Here is a 14,170-nt window from a genome sequence, read left to right on the forward strand (position 1 = left end):
TTCTCGGCAGGGATACTGGCGTGGCTTGCTGGTTCCTGCTCCAGGTGGATCACGTTTATTCAAAACTCTCCACTTTGACCTGTCTGTCTTGGGTGGCCCTGCACGGCATAGCTCATAGCGTCTCTGAGTTATTCAAGGCCCTTTGCCATTACAAGGCAGTGATCCATGAAGGACATGGTCATTAAATATTACTTGGTACAGATCCTGATGTGTCAGATTATCATGTTCATGGCTTTGACTTTTTAATGTATTGATGAAAATGGTTGAGTTCTCCAACAAGGTTCATGTCCACATCTTCAGGATATGTTTGGCTTAAACCATTAACTTCTTCACGAATCTCTTTTTTTGCAGCATCTAATTTTGTTAAGAATGAAATAATAATAATAATAATTAATAATAATATTTATATCCCAACCATCCGGCTGGATTTCCCCAGCCACTCTGGGCGGCTTCCAACAAAAAATTAAAAATACATAAAATCGTCAATCATTAAAAACTTCCCTAAACAGGGCTGCCTTCAGTTGTCTTCTAAACGTCAGATAGTTGTTTATTTCCTTGACATCAGATGCAGGGTGTTCCACAGGGCGGGTGCCACCAGTGAAAAGGCCTGGTTCCTTGTAACCTTGCTTCTCGCCAGAAGGCCCTCAGCGCTGGACCTCAGTTTCTGGGCTGAACGATGGGGTTGGAGATGCTCCTTCAGGTATACTAGACAGAGGTCATTTAGGGCTTTTAAGGTCAGCGCCAACATTTTGAATTCTGCTCAGAAACATACCGGGAGCCAACGTGGGTCTTTCAAGACCAGTGTTCTGTGATCTTGGCGGCTGCTCCCAGTCACCAGTCTTTTTTGCAGCATCATTGTATACTGATGCCATTTGTGCCAGATTTGATTCTAATGCATCTATCGCAGGCATAAATGCTTTGATTCTGAACTTGTTTCCTGGCTCAAGGTTCTCTAAAGCTTCATCTTCATCCTCACCTATATGCCTCCTTATAGATCAGCAGTTTTCGACCTGTGGGTCCTCAGATGTTGTTGGACTACAACTCCCATCATCCCTGAGCTCTGGCCTTGCTAGGTAGGAGTGATGGGAGTTGTAGTTCACCAACATCTGAGGACCCACAGGTTGAGAAAGGCTGTTCTAGATCTTCTTCTGCTTTTCTTGTAATCAACTTCAGGCAATTTGTCCTTTGCCTGTTCTTTGAAATGATCAAAAAGATCTCTGGAACCAAGTTCCTCCATTTTATTCAAAATGTTTGTAGCTTGATTACTTGTTTCACCCTTCTCTGTGGTATCAATATGCAGCCAATGCAATGCAGAAATTATTCCATTGTAACTGCCAAGATCTGCACTTGTGGCCCTTGAATGAATTTCCCATCTAGTCTTTGACAAAAACTCTGGAACTTTAAAAAAAAAAAAATTATTCAGATTTTATAACAAATTTAAGCATAATCAAAACACCAAATTACCGTATTTTTCCATGTATAAGACTAGTTTGTTTGTTTTTTACAAAAAAAAATAGTTTTAAAATTGGGGCTCGTCTTATGCACAGGTAGTGCTGAGGGGTGTTTTCTGAATTTGGAGTGCCTCCAAATAGGGGGCATCTTATACATGGAAGCGTCCTATAGACGGAAAAATACGGTACATTTTACATTCCAATTAATCTCCCCACCCCCCCATGACTTCCCCCAACTTCCCTTTTTGGGTTACAGCATATTCATTTCTTCTACTTATAATTTCATACGCCTTATAATACTGAAAATTAAAATTATAACTTATAACCCTCCTCCTTCCTAGCGCCACCTTCCTCGGCAAAGCGGGTGCTTTAGGCACAGCCTCCAGCGCCCGCCTGGGCCCTGGGCAGGGTTCTGCTCGTTCCCTCCCTCCCCCCAGGAGGTATCTGGGCAGCCTGGCCTGCTAAGCCTTACCCTCCCCCCTCCTGTCACTGGACAGCAGCCAAGGTGGCCCCACCATGTGGGGTGTTGGCTGGGCGCAAGGGGGGGCGGCAGGAGGCGTTTGAAAGCTCCCGGACTGTCGGTTAGTCTCTTGCCTGCGCGCGTGGCAGGTGTGGTGGCTTCGGGTGGGCTGCGCGCCTTCGCCAGTATTTGCAGGCCAGCAGCTGCGGATGAGTTGTGCCTCTGTGTGCAACAAAGAGGAGAAGAGAAGTTCTCCTTTAGAAGGCAGAACAGGCAAGAGCTGTCACTATCACCTCATAACTCTTGTGTGGGGTGAAAGTGTTAAATGGGAGATAAATGGGACCATCGGCTGGGTGAGGACTGCAGGGCCTGCTCCCTTCCAGGGCCTTTTCCAACTGGCCCAGGGGGCGTGGCCCAGGCCCTCTCTCCTGGCTATAAAGGGACTCCTGCTGCGGTGAGGCCTCGGACCATCGGCTGGGTGAGGACTGCAGGGCCTGCTCCCTTCCAGGGCCTTTTCCAACTGGGTGGAAAGTGTTCTGCCATTGCTTCCCTGTTCCAGGTGGTTAATGTGCTTTAAAATGTCCTCAAGCAGTCGGTGGCAATTTAAATTTTTATTTCTTTATTTTTTTCCATTGTTGGGGGTGGGTGGGATGGATATTTGGTTGGAGATTAATTTTAGTGTAATTGTTCTGTTTCTTTTTGTTGTTGTTGTTTTATTGGTTCTGTATAGTTTGTGTTTTGTTTTGAAGGGGCGGGATCAGGGCTGCCTGGGAGTGGGGCCCCAGCCAACACGATGGCTGGGACAAGTTCCACAGGGGGGGAAGCACTGGGACATCCGATCTCGGTGATCATGGGCAGGAGGCGGAGTTACGCTAAGACCAGACCATGTCATTACCGAGGAGGCAGGTTTAGTCGTTGTTTGAAGACTATCCCTGCCTCTGGGTCTGGCCTTGACCGGATGGATACTGGAATCAACAGGGGAAACCTACATGACCTGAAGGTGTTGCTGTGTAATGCCAGGTCAATGATAAATAAAACCACTGCCATCCACGACCTGATTGTGGATGGAGGATTTGACCTGGCATGTGTGACAGAGACCTGGTTGGAGGAAGCAGATGGGCCTGTCCTTGCCGCTGCTTGCCCACCAGGTTTCTCTTACGCACAGCAACCCAGGTCATGTGGGCGGGGAGGGGGGGTAGCAGTGATTTTTAGGAAGTCACTTGCTTGCACCAGGCGTCCTACTGGGAAGATCCAGTTTTCTGAGTGCATGTTCTGGAAGTTGGGCAATAGGGGCAGTACAGGATTCCTTTTGGTGTACCGACCTCCCCGCTGCACCAAGGATTCCCTGTCTGAGCTGCTTCAGGTCGTGGCGGATTTTCTCCTGGAGACACCTAGTTTGGTTGTCCTAGGGGATTTTAACATCCATGCCGACACGGCCTTACAAGGGGCTGCTCGGGACTTTGTGGAAAGCATGGCCTCCATGGGGCTGTCCCTGAATAAGTTTGGCCCAACTCATAGTCATGGACATGCCTTAGACCTGGTGTTCACCTCTAGTGACGTGGGTGATCTGACACTAAGTAAAAGTGAAACAAAAGAAGTGCCATGGTCAGATCACTTCCTGGTGCAACTGGACTTCTCCGCGACCCTTCCCCTCTGCAGGGAGGTGGGACCAATTCGGATGGCCCGCCCCCGCCACTTAATGGATCCAAATGGTTTCCAGAGAGTGGTAGGGGATGCTTTATCCCATGTTGATGGCCTTTCAGCTGATTCCCTGGTGGCCCGCTGGAATGCGGAGTTAACCAGGGCTATCGACTGTCTGGCTCCGAAGCGCCCTCTCCGATTGCATGGAGCCCGGACAGCTCCGTGGTTTTCTTCGGAGCTGAGGGCGATGAAACAATCGCTGAGACGGCTAGAGCGTCGGTGGCAAAAAACTCACTCCGAATCTGACCGGACACAGGTTAGAGCTCAACGTCGAGCCTACCAAGTGGCGATAGTGACGGCGAAGAAGACTTTCTTCACCGCCTCTATTGCATCTGCAGAAAATAGTAGCAGGAGACTTTTTCAGGTGGTTCGTAATTTAACGGAACCACCTTTACCACCGGGGCTTTGTAAAGACCCCAAGATCTCCTGCAACGATTTTGCAAAGTTTTTTGCAGATAAAATCACTCATATTCGGAAGGAGCTAGACACCACCGTGGGAGCAGGGCTGGGGCGGGAGAGTGCTAGAGCTCTGTCTGGTCAAGTTGCATGGAATCAATTTCAATCCATTACCCCCGAGGATGTGGACAGGCTGCTTGGACACGTAAAACCAACCACCTGTCTCCTGGATCCTTGCCCTTCCTGGCTAATAAAAGCAAGCCGGGAAGGGCTGGGCGATGGGCTCTGCGGGGTGGTGAATGCTTCCCTCTGTGAGGGAACATTCCCAGATCCGCTGAAAGAGGCGGTCATTAAACCGCTTCTTAAAAACCATCTTTAGACCCGGCCACTATGGCCAACTATTGCCCAGTCTCAAATCTTCCATTCTTGGGCAAGGTGATTGAGCGCATGGTTGCTGAACCATTTGGATCCCTTCCAATCGGGATTCAGGCCTCATCATGGGACTGAAACTGCCTTGGTCGCGCTGGTTGATGATCTCCGGCGAGCTAGGGACAAAGGTGAGAGTTGTTTCCTAGTTCTGCTGGATCTCTCAGTGGCCTTTGATACAATCAACCATAACATCCTTGTGGACCGTCTAGAGGGGCTGGGAGCTGGGGGCACTGTTATACAGTGGTTTCGCTCCTTCCTCCTGGGCCGTGTTCAGAAAGTGGTGGTGGGGGATGAGTGTTCAGACCCCTGGGCCCTCACTTGTGGGGTGCCTCAGGGTTCCGTCCTCTCCCCCATGCTTTTTAACATCTATATGAAGCCGCTGGGAGAGATCATCAGGGGGTTTGGACTGGGTGTCCATCAATATGCACATGATACCCAGCTCTACCTCTCTTTCAAATCAGAACCAGTGAAGGCGGTGAAGGTCCTGTGTGAGTGCCTGGAGGCGGTTGGAGGATGGATGGCGGCTAATGGATTGAGGTTGAATCCTGACAAGGCAGAAGTACTGTTTTTGGGGGACAGGGGGCGGGCTGGTGTGGAGGTCTCCCTGGTCCTGAATAGGGTAACTGTGCCCCTGAAGGACCAGGTGCGCAGCCTGGCAGTCATTTTGGACTCACAGCTGTCCATGGAGGCGCAGGTCAATTCTGTATCCAGGGCAGCTGTTTACCAACTCCACCTGGTACGCAGGCTGAGACCCTACCTGCCCGCGGACTGTCTCGCCAGAGTGGTGCATGCTCTAGTTATCTCCCGCTTGGACTACTGCAATGCGCTCTACGTGGGGCTACCTTTGAAGGTGACTCGGAAACTACAACTAATCCAGAATGCGGCAGCTAGACTGGTGACTGGGGGCGGCCGCCGAGACCACATAACACCGGTCTTGAAAGACCTACAATGGCTCCCAGTACGTATCCGAGCACAATTCAAAGTGCTGGTGTTGACCTTTAAAGCCCTAAATGGCCTCAGCCCAGTATACCTGAAGGAGTGTCTCCACCCCCATCGTTCTGCCCAGACGCTGAGGTCCAGCGCCGAGGGCCTTCTGACGGTTCCCTCATTACGAGAAGCAAAGCTACAGGGAACCAGGCAGAGGGCCTTCTTGGTAGTGGCACCCGTCTTGTGGAATGCCCTCCCATCAGATGTCAAAGCGATAAATAACTACCTGACATTCAGAAGACATCTTAAGGCAGCCCTGTTCAGGGAAGTTTTTAATCTGTGATATTTTAGTGTATTTCTGGTTTTTATGGAAGCCGCCCAGAGTGGCTGGGGAAACCCAGCCAGATGGGCGGGGTACAAATAATAAATTATTATTATTATTATTATTATTATTATTATTATTAAGACAGAGCTTGTAGAAATGGCCTTCGATTTTAAAGAAATGTCCTCTTTAAGAAATCATGTCATGTAAATATGTATGTTGTCCTCGAGGTCGAAGCACACACAGAACACCTAGTATGAGCAAGCAGTGCTCCAAAGTGCTTCTCTTGTGAACTTGCCATCTAAGTTGTTTACTAATGGCAAAGGCTCCTGTTTCCCAAAAGGACAGGAGGGGGAGGTCTCTCCCCCACTTTTAAGCCACCCCACTCCCACCGCATGGAAGGCAGAGGTCTTGTTCATTCACAACATGAGTAAACCTTGTGTGTATCTGAAGTGAACCAGGCGCTGGGGCTCCTTCCCCTCTCACTGGGCTGCTGCAGGAAAAGGCAGTAGAGGAGGAGGAAACAGATGGGTTTGAAGGCTCTTTCTGCCCCTCTCTCCTGAGCAGAGGGTGTTTGCAGGGCAGGAGGACAGAGGAGGCAGCAGTGGGTGGATCCACCGCCTCTCCCAGGGGGTTCAGATGCAAGCAGGGGGCTTCTTCTCCATGTATTCAGAGCAGTCCAACCATGTATTCAGAGCAGTCCTTTGCAAATTACTGTCTTTCTCGGTGTATAAGACGAGGTTTTTTTACCCAATTTTTAAAGTTAAAAAACATGGGTCCTCTTATACATGGAATATAGCAATTAAATAAATAAATAAATAAATGCAGTACTTGCTCTGGCAGTCGCAGCTCCTCGCAGTGGCGAGCCCTGGGGCCTCCATAGTCTGCTTGCCTCCCCCCACTCTGCCTGCCCTACAGCTGGGAGGGAGGCTGTAGGCTGTTCGTTTTTGCCGTGCAGAGTCTTTGTGCTGCTCAGCAAACTCTGCAAACTAATGGGGAAGTCCGCCTGCAAAACAAAGCTGCTGATCAAAGATATTTCTCCCCTCTATGCCTTTCCCATGAAACATCTTGGAGACTACAAATTTCTGGACTGCTCCTCTTGCGTAACGTTGCACCGCCCGCCTGCTATTCCGTAGCCTCCTCTACCCATGCAGACTCTGTAAATGAAGGGGGAAGGGGAGGAGGCCACCTGGAAAGCGGAGCTGCCGATCAAGGTATTTTCCCCCTTTCTGCCTTTTCTGCGCCTTTCCCAGGCAGGAACCACCTATCAGCCCCCCGATCGCCACCGGCAGCCGCCAATCACGCTCCCGCTTGCTGCGACAAGGGCAGCTGTCTATTGGCTGCCGCAGCAGCAAGCAGGAGGGCTAATGGCAGCGATCAGGCAGCTGCAACGCGAGTGGTTGTGAGCTGCGTTCTGGTGGGTTAGTGATTTTCAGCATTCCCCCCAAATAATCCTCCCCAAAAGCTCAATCCCCCTATTTTCAAAATTTTGAGGCCCCCAAAATAGGGGTAGTCTTATAGACAGAAAAATACAGTAAGTCTCATGTTCCATGGGATCTAGTCTTATCTCCTGAGTTCACACCAATAAAACAGAGAGGAGTCCACCATTGTTTATTGTAAAGCAATAGGTTACAGTTGGATCGTTCCACAAAACTGCAACCCTGCCCAGTGGTTCAGGCAGTGGTATTTATATAATTTCAAACAAAGCATTTCGATTTCGAGCAATCATTTACATCAGAGATGTCCAAGCGCTGGACCACAATTGACAGGTAGACCTCTGTGTTGTTTTGGGTCGATTATGAGACCTTTGAAGGCCCCGCCCCCTTTCCGCAAGAACCTCTGCACATGCTCCTGTTTCTGTTTTTGCTCAGCAGTTCCTTCTTTTAATGTTTATTGTTGCCAAAAGAATCTAATTTTTTCTTGCATCCCCCGCCTCCTTAAAAAAGTCCCTTTGGAGTTTCACGTTCCTCATATTCATCATTACCTCATTTTATTTATAATACACATGTGCGATAAGCACTGGCAATTTCTGCTGATTTAGTTTTGATTCCCACAGCATTCTGTTACGTTGTGTTGGTGTGCATGTTGGGAACCTGTGTTACATGGAGCCATTTGCACCATGTGGCGACTCATGTTCCAGCTTTCAGCTGTATCTTTGTGATTCTCATATTAGCTGTATTTCTGCCCCAATTGGGGGGCGGCAACTTGCAAAATAACCAGTTATAAAGCACAGACTACCATAACTTCTGTTTTAGAAGCACACTCAAGGATTTACAGAGATACACATTATCACATTTATTGTGGCCCTTTGGGCAACTGCCACAAGGCCATTCCTGCCCATACCATGCCAGCCTTAGGAAGGGAGAAGGGACAGGCAGGTGGAAGGAATTGCCAAAGGTGTTTGAAAATGGGTGGAGGCTCTTGGGAAGTGGGTGCCCAATAGGGGCTTCTACAGAGGCAGCAGAATCCCTGCAGGGGCTCCGAGACTCCCTTGACTTCTTCCTTCCTCCCAGGAAGCTACAACTTGCCTTGGCTTCTGCGCTCCTCAAGAAGCTGAACCTGTAAACCTAGTCAGGATGGACAGAGGAAGATAGTTCATTTATTGTCTTTCCTAAAAGTCTAACAGGATTTTCTCTCTCCCCCCCCACTCCCAAACAGGTGAGGAAGACGATGGTCAGAATTCTACGGAGCCATCTGTGAATTCATTGGGAAGAACAAAGAAACAGTTTAAATGCAAGGAATGTGGAATGTGCTTTAGACCCTTTGGAAGACTGAGGATACACCAACAAACTCACACAGGAGAGAATCCATGTAAATACATGGAGTGTGAAAAGAACTTCAGTGAAAGTGGAGACCTTAGAATACATCAACAAAATCACAATGGGGAGAAACCGTTTGAATGTATGGAGTGTGGAAAGAGCTTCAGTTGTAGTGGAGCCCTTAGAACACATCAGCGAACTCACACGGGGGAGAAACCATTTGAATGTATGGAGTGTGGAAAGAGCTTCACTTGTAGTGGAGCCCTTAGAACACATCAACGAACTCACACAGGGGAGAAACCCTTTAAATGTATTGAATGTGGAAAGAGCTTGAGTTCTAGTGGAGTCCTTAGAAGACATCAACGAACTCACACAGGGGAGAAACCCTTTAAATGTATTGAATGTGGAAAGAGCTTGAGTTCTAGTGGAGCCCTTAGAACACATCAACAAACTCACACAGGGGAGAAACCATTTGAATGTATTGAATGTGGAAAGAGCTTGAGTTCTAGTGGAGCCCTTAGAAGACATCAACAAACTCACACAGGGGAGAAACCATTTGAATGTATTGAATGTGGAAAGAACTTCAGTTGTAGTAGAAACCTTAGAACACATCAACGAACTCACACAGGGGAGAAACCATTTAAATGCATTGAATGTGGAAAGAGCTTTAGTAGTAGTGGTCCCCTTAGAATACATGAACGAACTCACACAGGGGAGAAACCATTTGAATGCATTGAATGTGGAAAGAGCTTCAGTGAAAGTCGAAACCTTAGAATACATCAACGAACTCACACGGGAGAGAAACCATTTAATTGCATTGAATGTGGAAAGAGCTTCAGTCATACTGGAGGCCTTAGAACACATCAACGAACTCACACGGGGGAGAAACCATTTAAATGCATTGAATGTGGAAAGAACTTCAGTTGTAGTGGAGCCCTTAGAACACATCAACGAACTCACACGGGAGAGAAACCATTTAATTGCATTGAATGTGGAAAGAACTTCAGTTGTAGTGGAGCCCTTAGAACACATCAGCGAACTCACACAGGGGAGAAACCATTTAAATGCATTGAATGTGGAAATAGCTTTAGTAGTAGTGGTCCCCTTAGAATACATAAACGAACTCACACAGGGGAGAAACCGTTTAAATGTATTGAATGTGGAAAGAGCTTTAGTAGTAGTAGTCCCCTTAGAATACATAAACGAACTCACACAGGGGAGAAACCGTTTAAATGTATTGAATGTGGAAAGAGCTTCAGTCAAAGTAGAAACCTTAGAACACATCAACGAACTCACACGGGGGAGAAACCATTTAAATGCATTGAATGTGGAAAGAGCTTTAGTCGTAGTGGTCCCCTTAGAATACATGAACGAACTCACACAGGGGAGAAACCATTTAAATGCATTGAATGTGGAAAGAGCTTTAGTAGTAGTGGTCCCCTTAGAATACATAAACGAACTCATACAGGGGAGAAACCGTTTAAATGTATTGAATGTGGAAAGAGCTTTAGTTGTAGTGGTCCCCTTAGAATACATGAACGAACTCACACAGGGGAGAAACCGTTTAAATGTATTGAATGTGGAAAGAGCTTCAGTCAAAGTAGAAACCTTAGAATACATCAACAAACTCATACAGGGCAGAAACCATTTAAATGTATGGAGTGTTGAAAGAGCTTCAGACAGTGTGGAGACCTTAATATTCATGAGCGAATTCACCCAGGTGAAAAGCCATATCAATGTATGCAATGTTCCACTCAAGTTTCACTCTTTACCTCATATCAAGAATCTCATAAAGGCGGAAATCAATTTTAAATGCATGGAATCCGTTTGATGTTTTGGTGTTTTGTATTTAAATTTGTATACACATATATATGTATTAAAGTAATGAAGGTCACATATACTAAATGTAGAAAAGAAGTTGGAAGTTGTTGCTAGATAAACGGGGAGAGTGTGAATCTGGAATGCTCAAGGTGTGTGATGAATCTGTTGAATTTTGACCTCCGCCCTTCAATGCCAAAATGATGGGCTGCCCTTGTCTTGTGGATCAGCATCTGTCTGCTTGAGGGAAATGGGGTACCTCAGATGTTGGGAAACAACGCCCATAAGTCTCAGCCCATATGGCCAAGAATGATGGGAGTTGTAGTTCAAAAACTCAAGGGTGGAAAATCTCACGTTTCTTAGAACTTTTCCTTATGAATAATTATAGGTAAAACTTTTGTTGATACAGAGCTCATTTTTTATTCCAGGAGCAGCTGGTCACTTCTGCTTTATAAACAAAGCCAAATATATTGACACACTTTATATTAAAACCAAATTTTAGAGCAGAGACAAAAAGGCAGGAGGCGACATAAGATGGCGTCGTTAGAGGAAGCATTGATTTGAGCTCCGCGTTAGTTGTGCGGTTTTTATTAGTTTGTATTAGTTTTTTACTTGTTTTATCAGCTTTTTTATTAACTTTTACGAAAAGGATCTCTGCAGCTGCTAGGAAACACTTCACTGGCAGCCAGGCTGAGTTAAGCCAAAGACATATTAAGAAAAACTGCTCAGAAAGCCCTATGGGAACTCCCATTTGTGTGTCGCCGCTCTCTACTTCTAATTGTTTTAAGAGATAAGGAAGATTAATAGCTGAAGGAAACCTGCTGTGAACTTTTACTGCAGCCAAGTGAGTATAACTCCCTAAAGGAAAAGAATGTGACTAGAGAGAAATCCTTGGGAGGAGAGAAAAATCGCTTATCTGATAAGGGCCTGAGAAGGCCTTGGAACCTCTCCCTTTATCCAAAACTGCCTTGTGGAGAGTCCTGCGACTGAGTTAATGATACTAGTTTAGTTCAATTAAGTTTTTAACTCAAAGTCTTAAGGTACTGAGACCCTGAAAGAATATATATATATATATATATATATCCTTTTAAACTTCCTGATTATTACCGGGGGAGAACTAGAGCCTTTGCGGTATTCATTTTGTAGCAGTTGAAGAAGTAAACTCACCTGTTTCTCCATCACGTTGTCTATCTCCTCTTTTATAACTACCTCATGTCTGTTTATCTCAGTCAATGCTTTGTAGCGTGTTTATTACAACAAAATAATCTACAACAATGAAGAAATAATTTACAACTTTAAAGAAACAATGGTGACGACCAGGAGTGGCTGCAAAACCTCAGACTTTTCTCTGCAGGCTGTAAGACCTACCTCTAAAAGAGCCTCTCTAAAGAAAACAAAAACAAACAAAAATCACTCGCTTCTATACGAACAGAGCAAAATGTGGAACAAATGAGGAAACAACTGAAATGAATGAGAACGAGAATGAGAAGGGAAGAGAAAGTCTACTCTCTCCTACCAATTTCTCTTACAGCCATAGTGAAGGACTGGCTATGCAAAGAAAGGGGTGTACCAAAAGCAGTGATAAATGCCTGAATATATTGGAACCAACACAAAATATCATCAATACAGTTGATGAAGCATCCCCGAAACTGAAAGCCAAATCCCAAGTTCTCCCCGAACCATCGTTAGATCAAAAAATGGAGGAACTAATGTTAAAACAAATTTCGGAACTGGCCTCGGGAAATATTAAACCTTCGAAAGACTCTTATCCTCATTCCCACGAGACAAATGAAGAGGGTCTCTCAATCATCAAATGGCTAGTGCTCCTTACTGAGGACATTGAATCCATAAAGTCCTACTTGGACATTTGCACAAAAATTCTTACCATCATGGCTGACTCCTGCAAAACTCTGGAGAAAACCCGTCGGAATGCCTGCAAAATAGGAAAGTAAGCATGGCCTCGCCCCCACCCTCTGTAGGAGTGGCCCTTTAAGGAAGGGTAAGAAAGCCTGCAGAGCTAATGCTTGTAAAAGGAGATCCATAGTTGTAAAAAATGTTTAAAAAAGTAAAAACAAAAAATCTTAAGACAGTGCATTATTAAAAATGGTTTTTAAAAAGCTTTTTAACCTACTAGAGAGGACAACAGCCTCTGGGACTACAGGGAACCCGGTGAAGTCTTCAGCCAAGAAGTCAGTTAAACAGGATTTGCCCCCAAACGGCTGTGCTGATTGTCTAAAACCTTCAATGCTTGCTCCACCGCCAAGCTCGAAGCAAGATTTGTCGCCCCAAGATCCATGGTCCTACGTTTTAACTATAGACTACTCCAAATCAAAAAAGGAGAGCATTCCAACAAATAAGAACTGGAAGCTGGTGTTGCTTCAAAACAAGCTTGTTTTCTCAAGCTATCCTAAGCCTCCAGGATTCTTATCTCAAGGGGATCGCAAAGTCTATTTACTGAACTTCATTAAGGCATATATGCCAGGTACTTTGAGTAATCCCTCGGAGCTGGACCAAGTGGAATATCTATATTTTGATGGCTTGCTTGCCAGGGCGGTGGTTACATTCCATGATCGGAGAATGGCAAAACTGATATATAAACACAGAGAACACCTAAAGACAAGTGGTGTAAAAATATCAAGGTACTTTAAAAATGAGGCCTCTCCTATCCCACTCTTCACCAGTCCTGCGACCTCGACTGCAACACCTCATCAAAAGGCTGAACACCACACTAATTGATATAAAAGACACTGAGGACTCGCCTAATCACCACCCAGAGTTACTTATTAATGATCTTCAAAGACCAGACTCGCCCGGGACTTTATATGAGGCGAGCCAAGGTAACGGGTTCGAAAGTTTTGAAAATAATTTAATCTACTCCTACTGCGCTCTCCCCCAAGAAACTCAGAACAAAATACTTTATAGACTGAATAACCTTCGCTCTTGTTTGACAAATTTGACGAAGGACCAACCAGGACTACATAATCAAAACATATCTGAGTATGTCCCAGATCAGGCCTCATGCCTCTATCGTCACGAACTGGATCTATGGGCTGAGAAACCCTCCGTTGCCCCAGGCCAAGTGGTTGCTGTGGAGATGAATCCATCCTCTCAGATCCTGGAGCTGAAACGCCCCTCCTATAACCCAGCTCGCATGCAATCCATCCCAGAGGCAAACCTGGTCACTACATTAGCATGGGATAACATGAGAGAATTAAATGAGACTGAATTGGGCTCCCCAAATAAAGTGTCCAGCATAGGTGCGACAGGTTGCAACCCTAGCATTCCACCCTCCTCAAATGTGAGCATTCTGAATACATCTTTAAACATAATTGAATTAGCATCTGAACTATATGATCCCGCTGAAAGGGATAATAGTAAGAACCAGAGGAACTTGGTGTGACATCCGGAATGCACCACGCATACCTCACTAGCACCCTTAAATCAAAGTTCTCTCCAAACTTTCTATTATGTCCTGGAATGTAGCTGGACTTTCATGTAAATTAGCTGATCCTGATTTTATACATTTTCTTGAATCTTATGATATAATACTTTTGCAGGAAACCTGGTCTCTTAAACCTTTAAATATTCCTAATTTTATTACCTATAATTTACCCGCTACTAAAATGTCAACAAAAGGTCGCCCTAAAGCCGGTTTGATCTGTGGTATTAAACAGTCTTCTAACCTTAAAATTAATTATATCAGAAATATCGGAGGGTTTGCACAACTGTTATCACTTACCATTGTATACAGGGAAATTCTTCTAAATATATATTTTCCTCCCATAGAGCTGGAAATTAGACCAGATTATGGTTGGAATATAGTCTCTGAAGAGTTGTATTTAATACGTAGTAAATCTCCAGATATTCCCCTGATTGTAATGGGAGACACCAATGCTCAAATTGGATC

The 14,170-nt window shown here is 45.5% G+C and overlaps 2 protein-coding genes across 7 annotated transcripts in view; one reads left to right on the forward strand and one right to left on the reverse strand.

The window, feature by feature from the left end:
* LOC307206991 (uncharacterized protein) overlaps positions 1-14,170 on the reverse strand; it is a 165,290-nt gene that overhangs the window by 126,745 nt on the left and 24,375 nt on the right. The window lies entirely within an intron of this gene.
* LOC307208659 (uncharacterized protein) overlaps positions 1-14,170 on the forward strand; it is a 174,526-nt gene that overhangs the window by 2,829 nt on the left and 157,527 nt on the right. Inside the window, exon 1 of one of the 6 annotated variants that reach the window (XM_079963503.1) lies at positions 5,829-6,900. The exons of 4 other annotated variants lie outside the window; for them this stretch is intronic. The gene's annotated coding sequence lies outside the window, so the exon portion shown is untranslated. Of the gene's footprint in view, positions 1-5,828; positions 6,901-10,043; positions 10,184-14,170 lie in introns of those variants that run through there. One more of the 6 variants, XM_079963498.1, reaches the window with a different exon arrangement.

Source organism: Podarcis cretensis (assembly GCF_951804945.1).
Source record: "Podarcis cretensis genome assembly, chromosome: 2".
Taxonomy (NCBI): domain Eukaryota; kingdom Metazoa; phylum Chordata; class Lepidosauria; order Squamata; family Lacertidae; genus Podarcis; species Podarcis cretensis.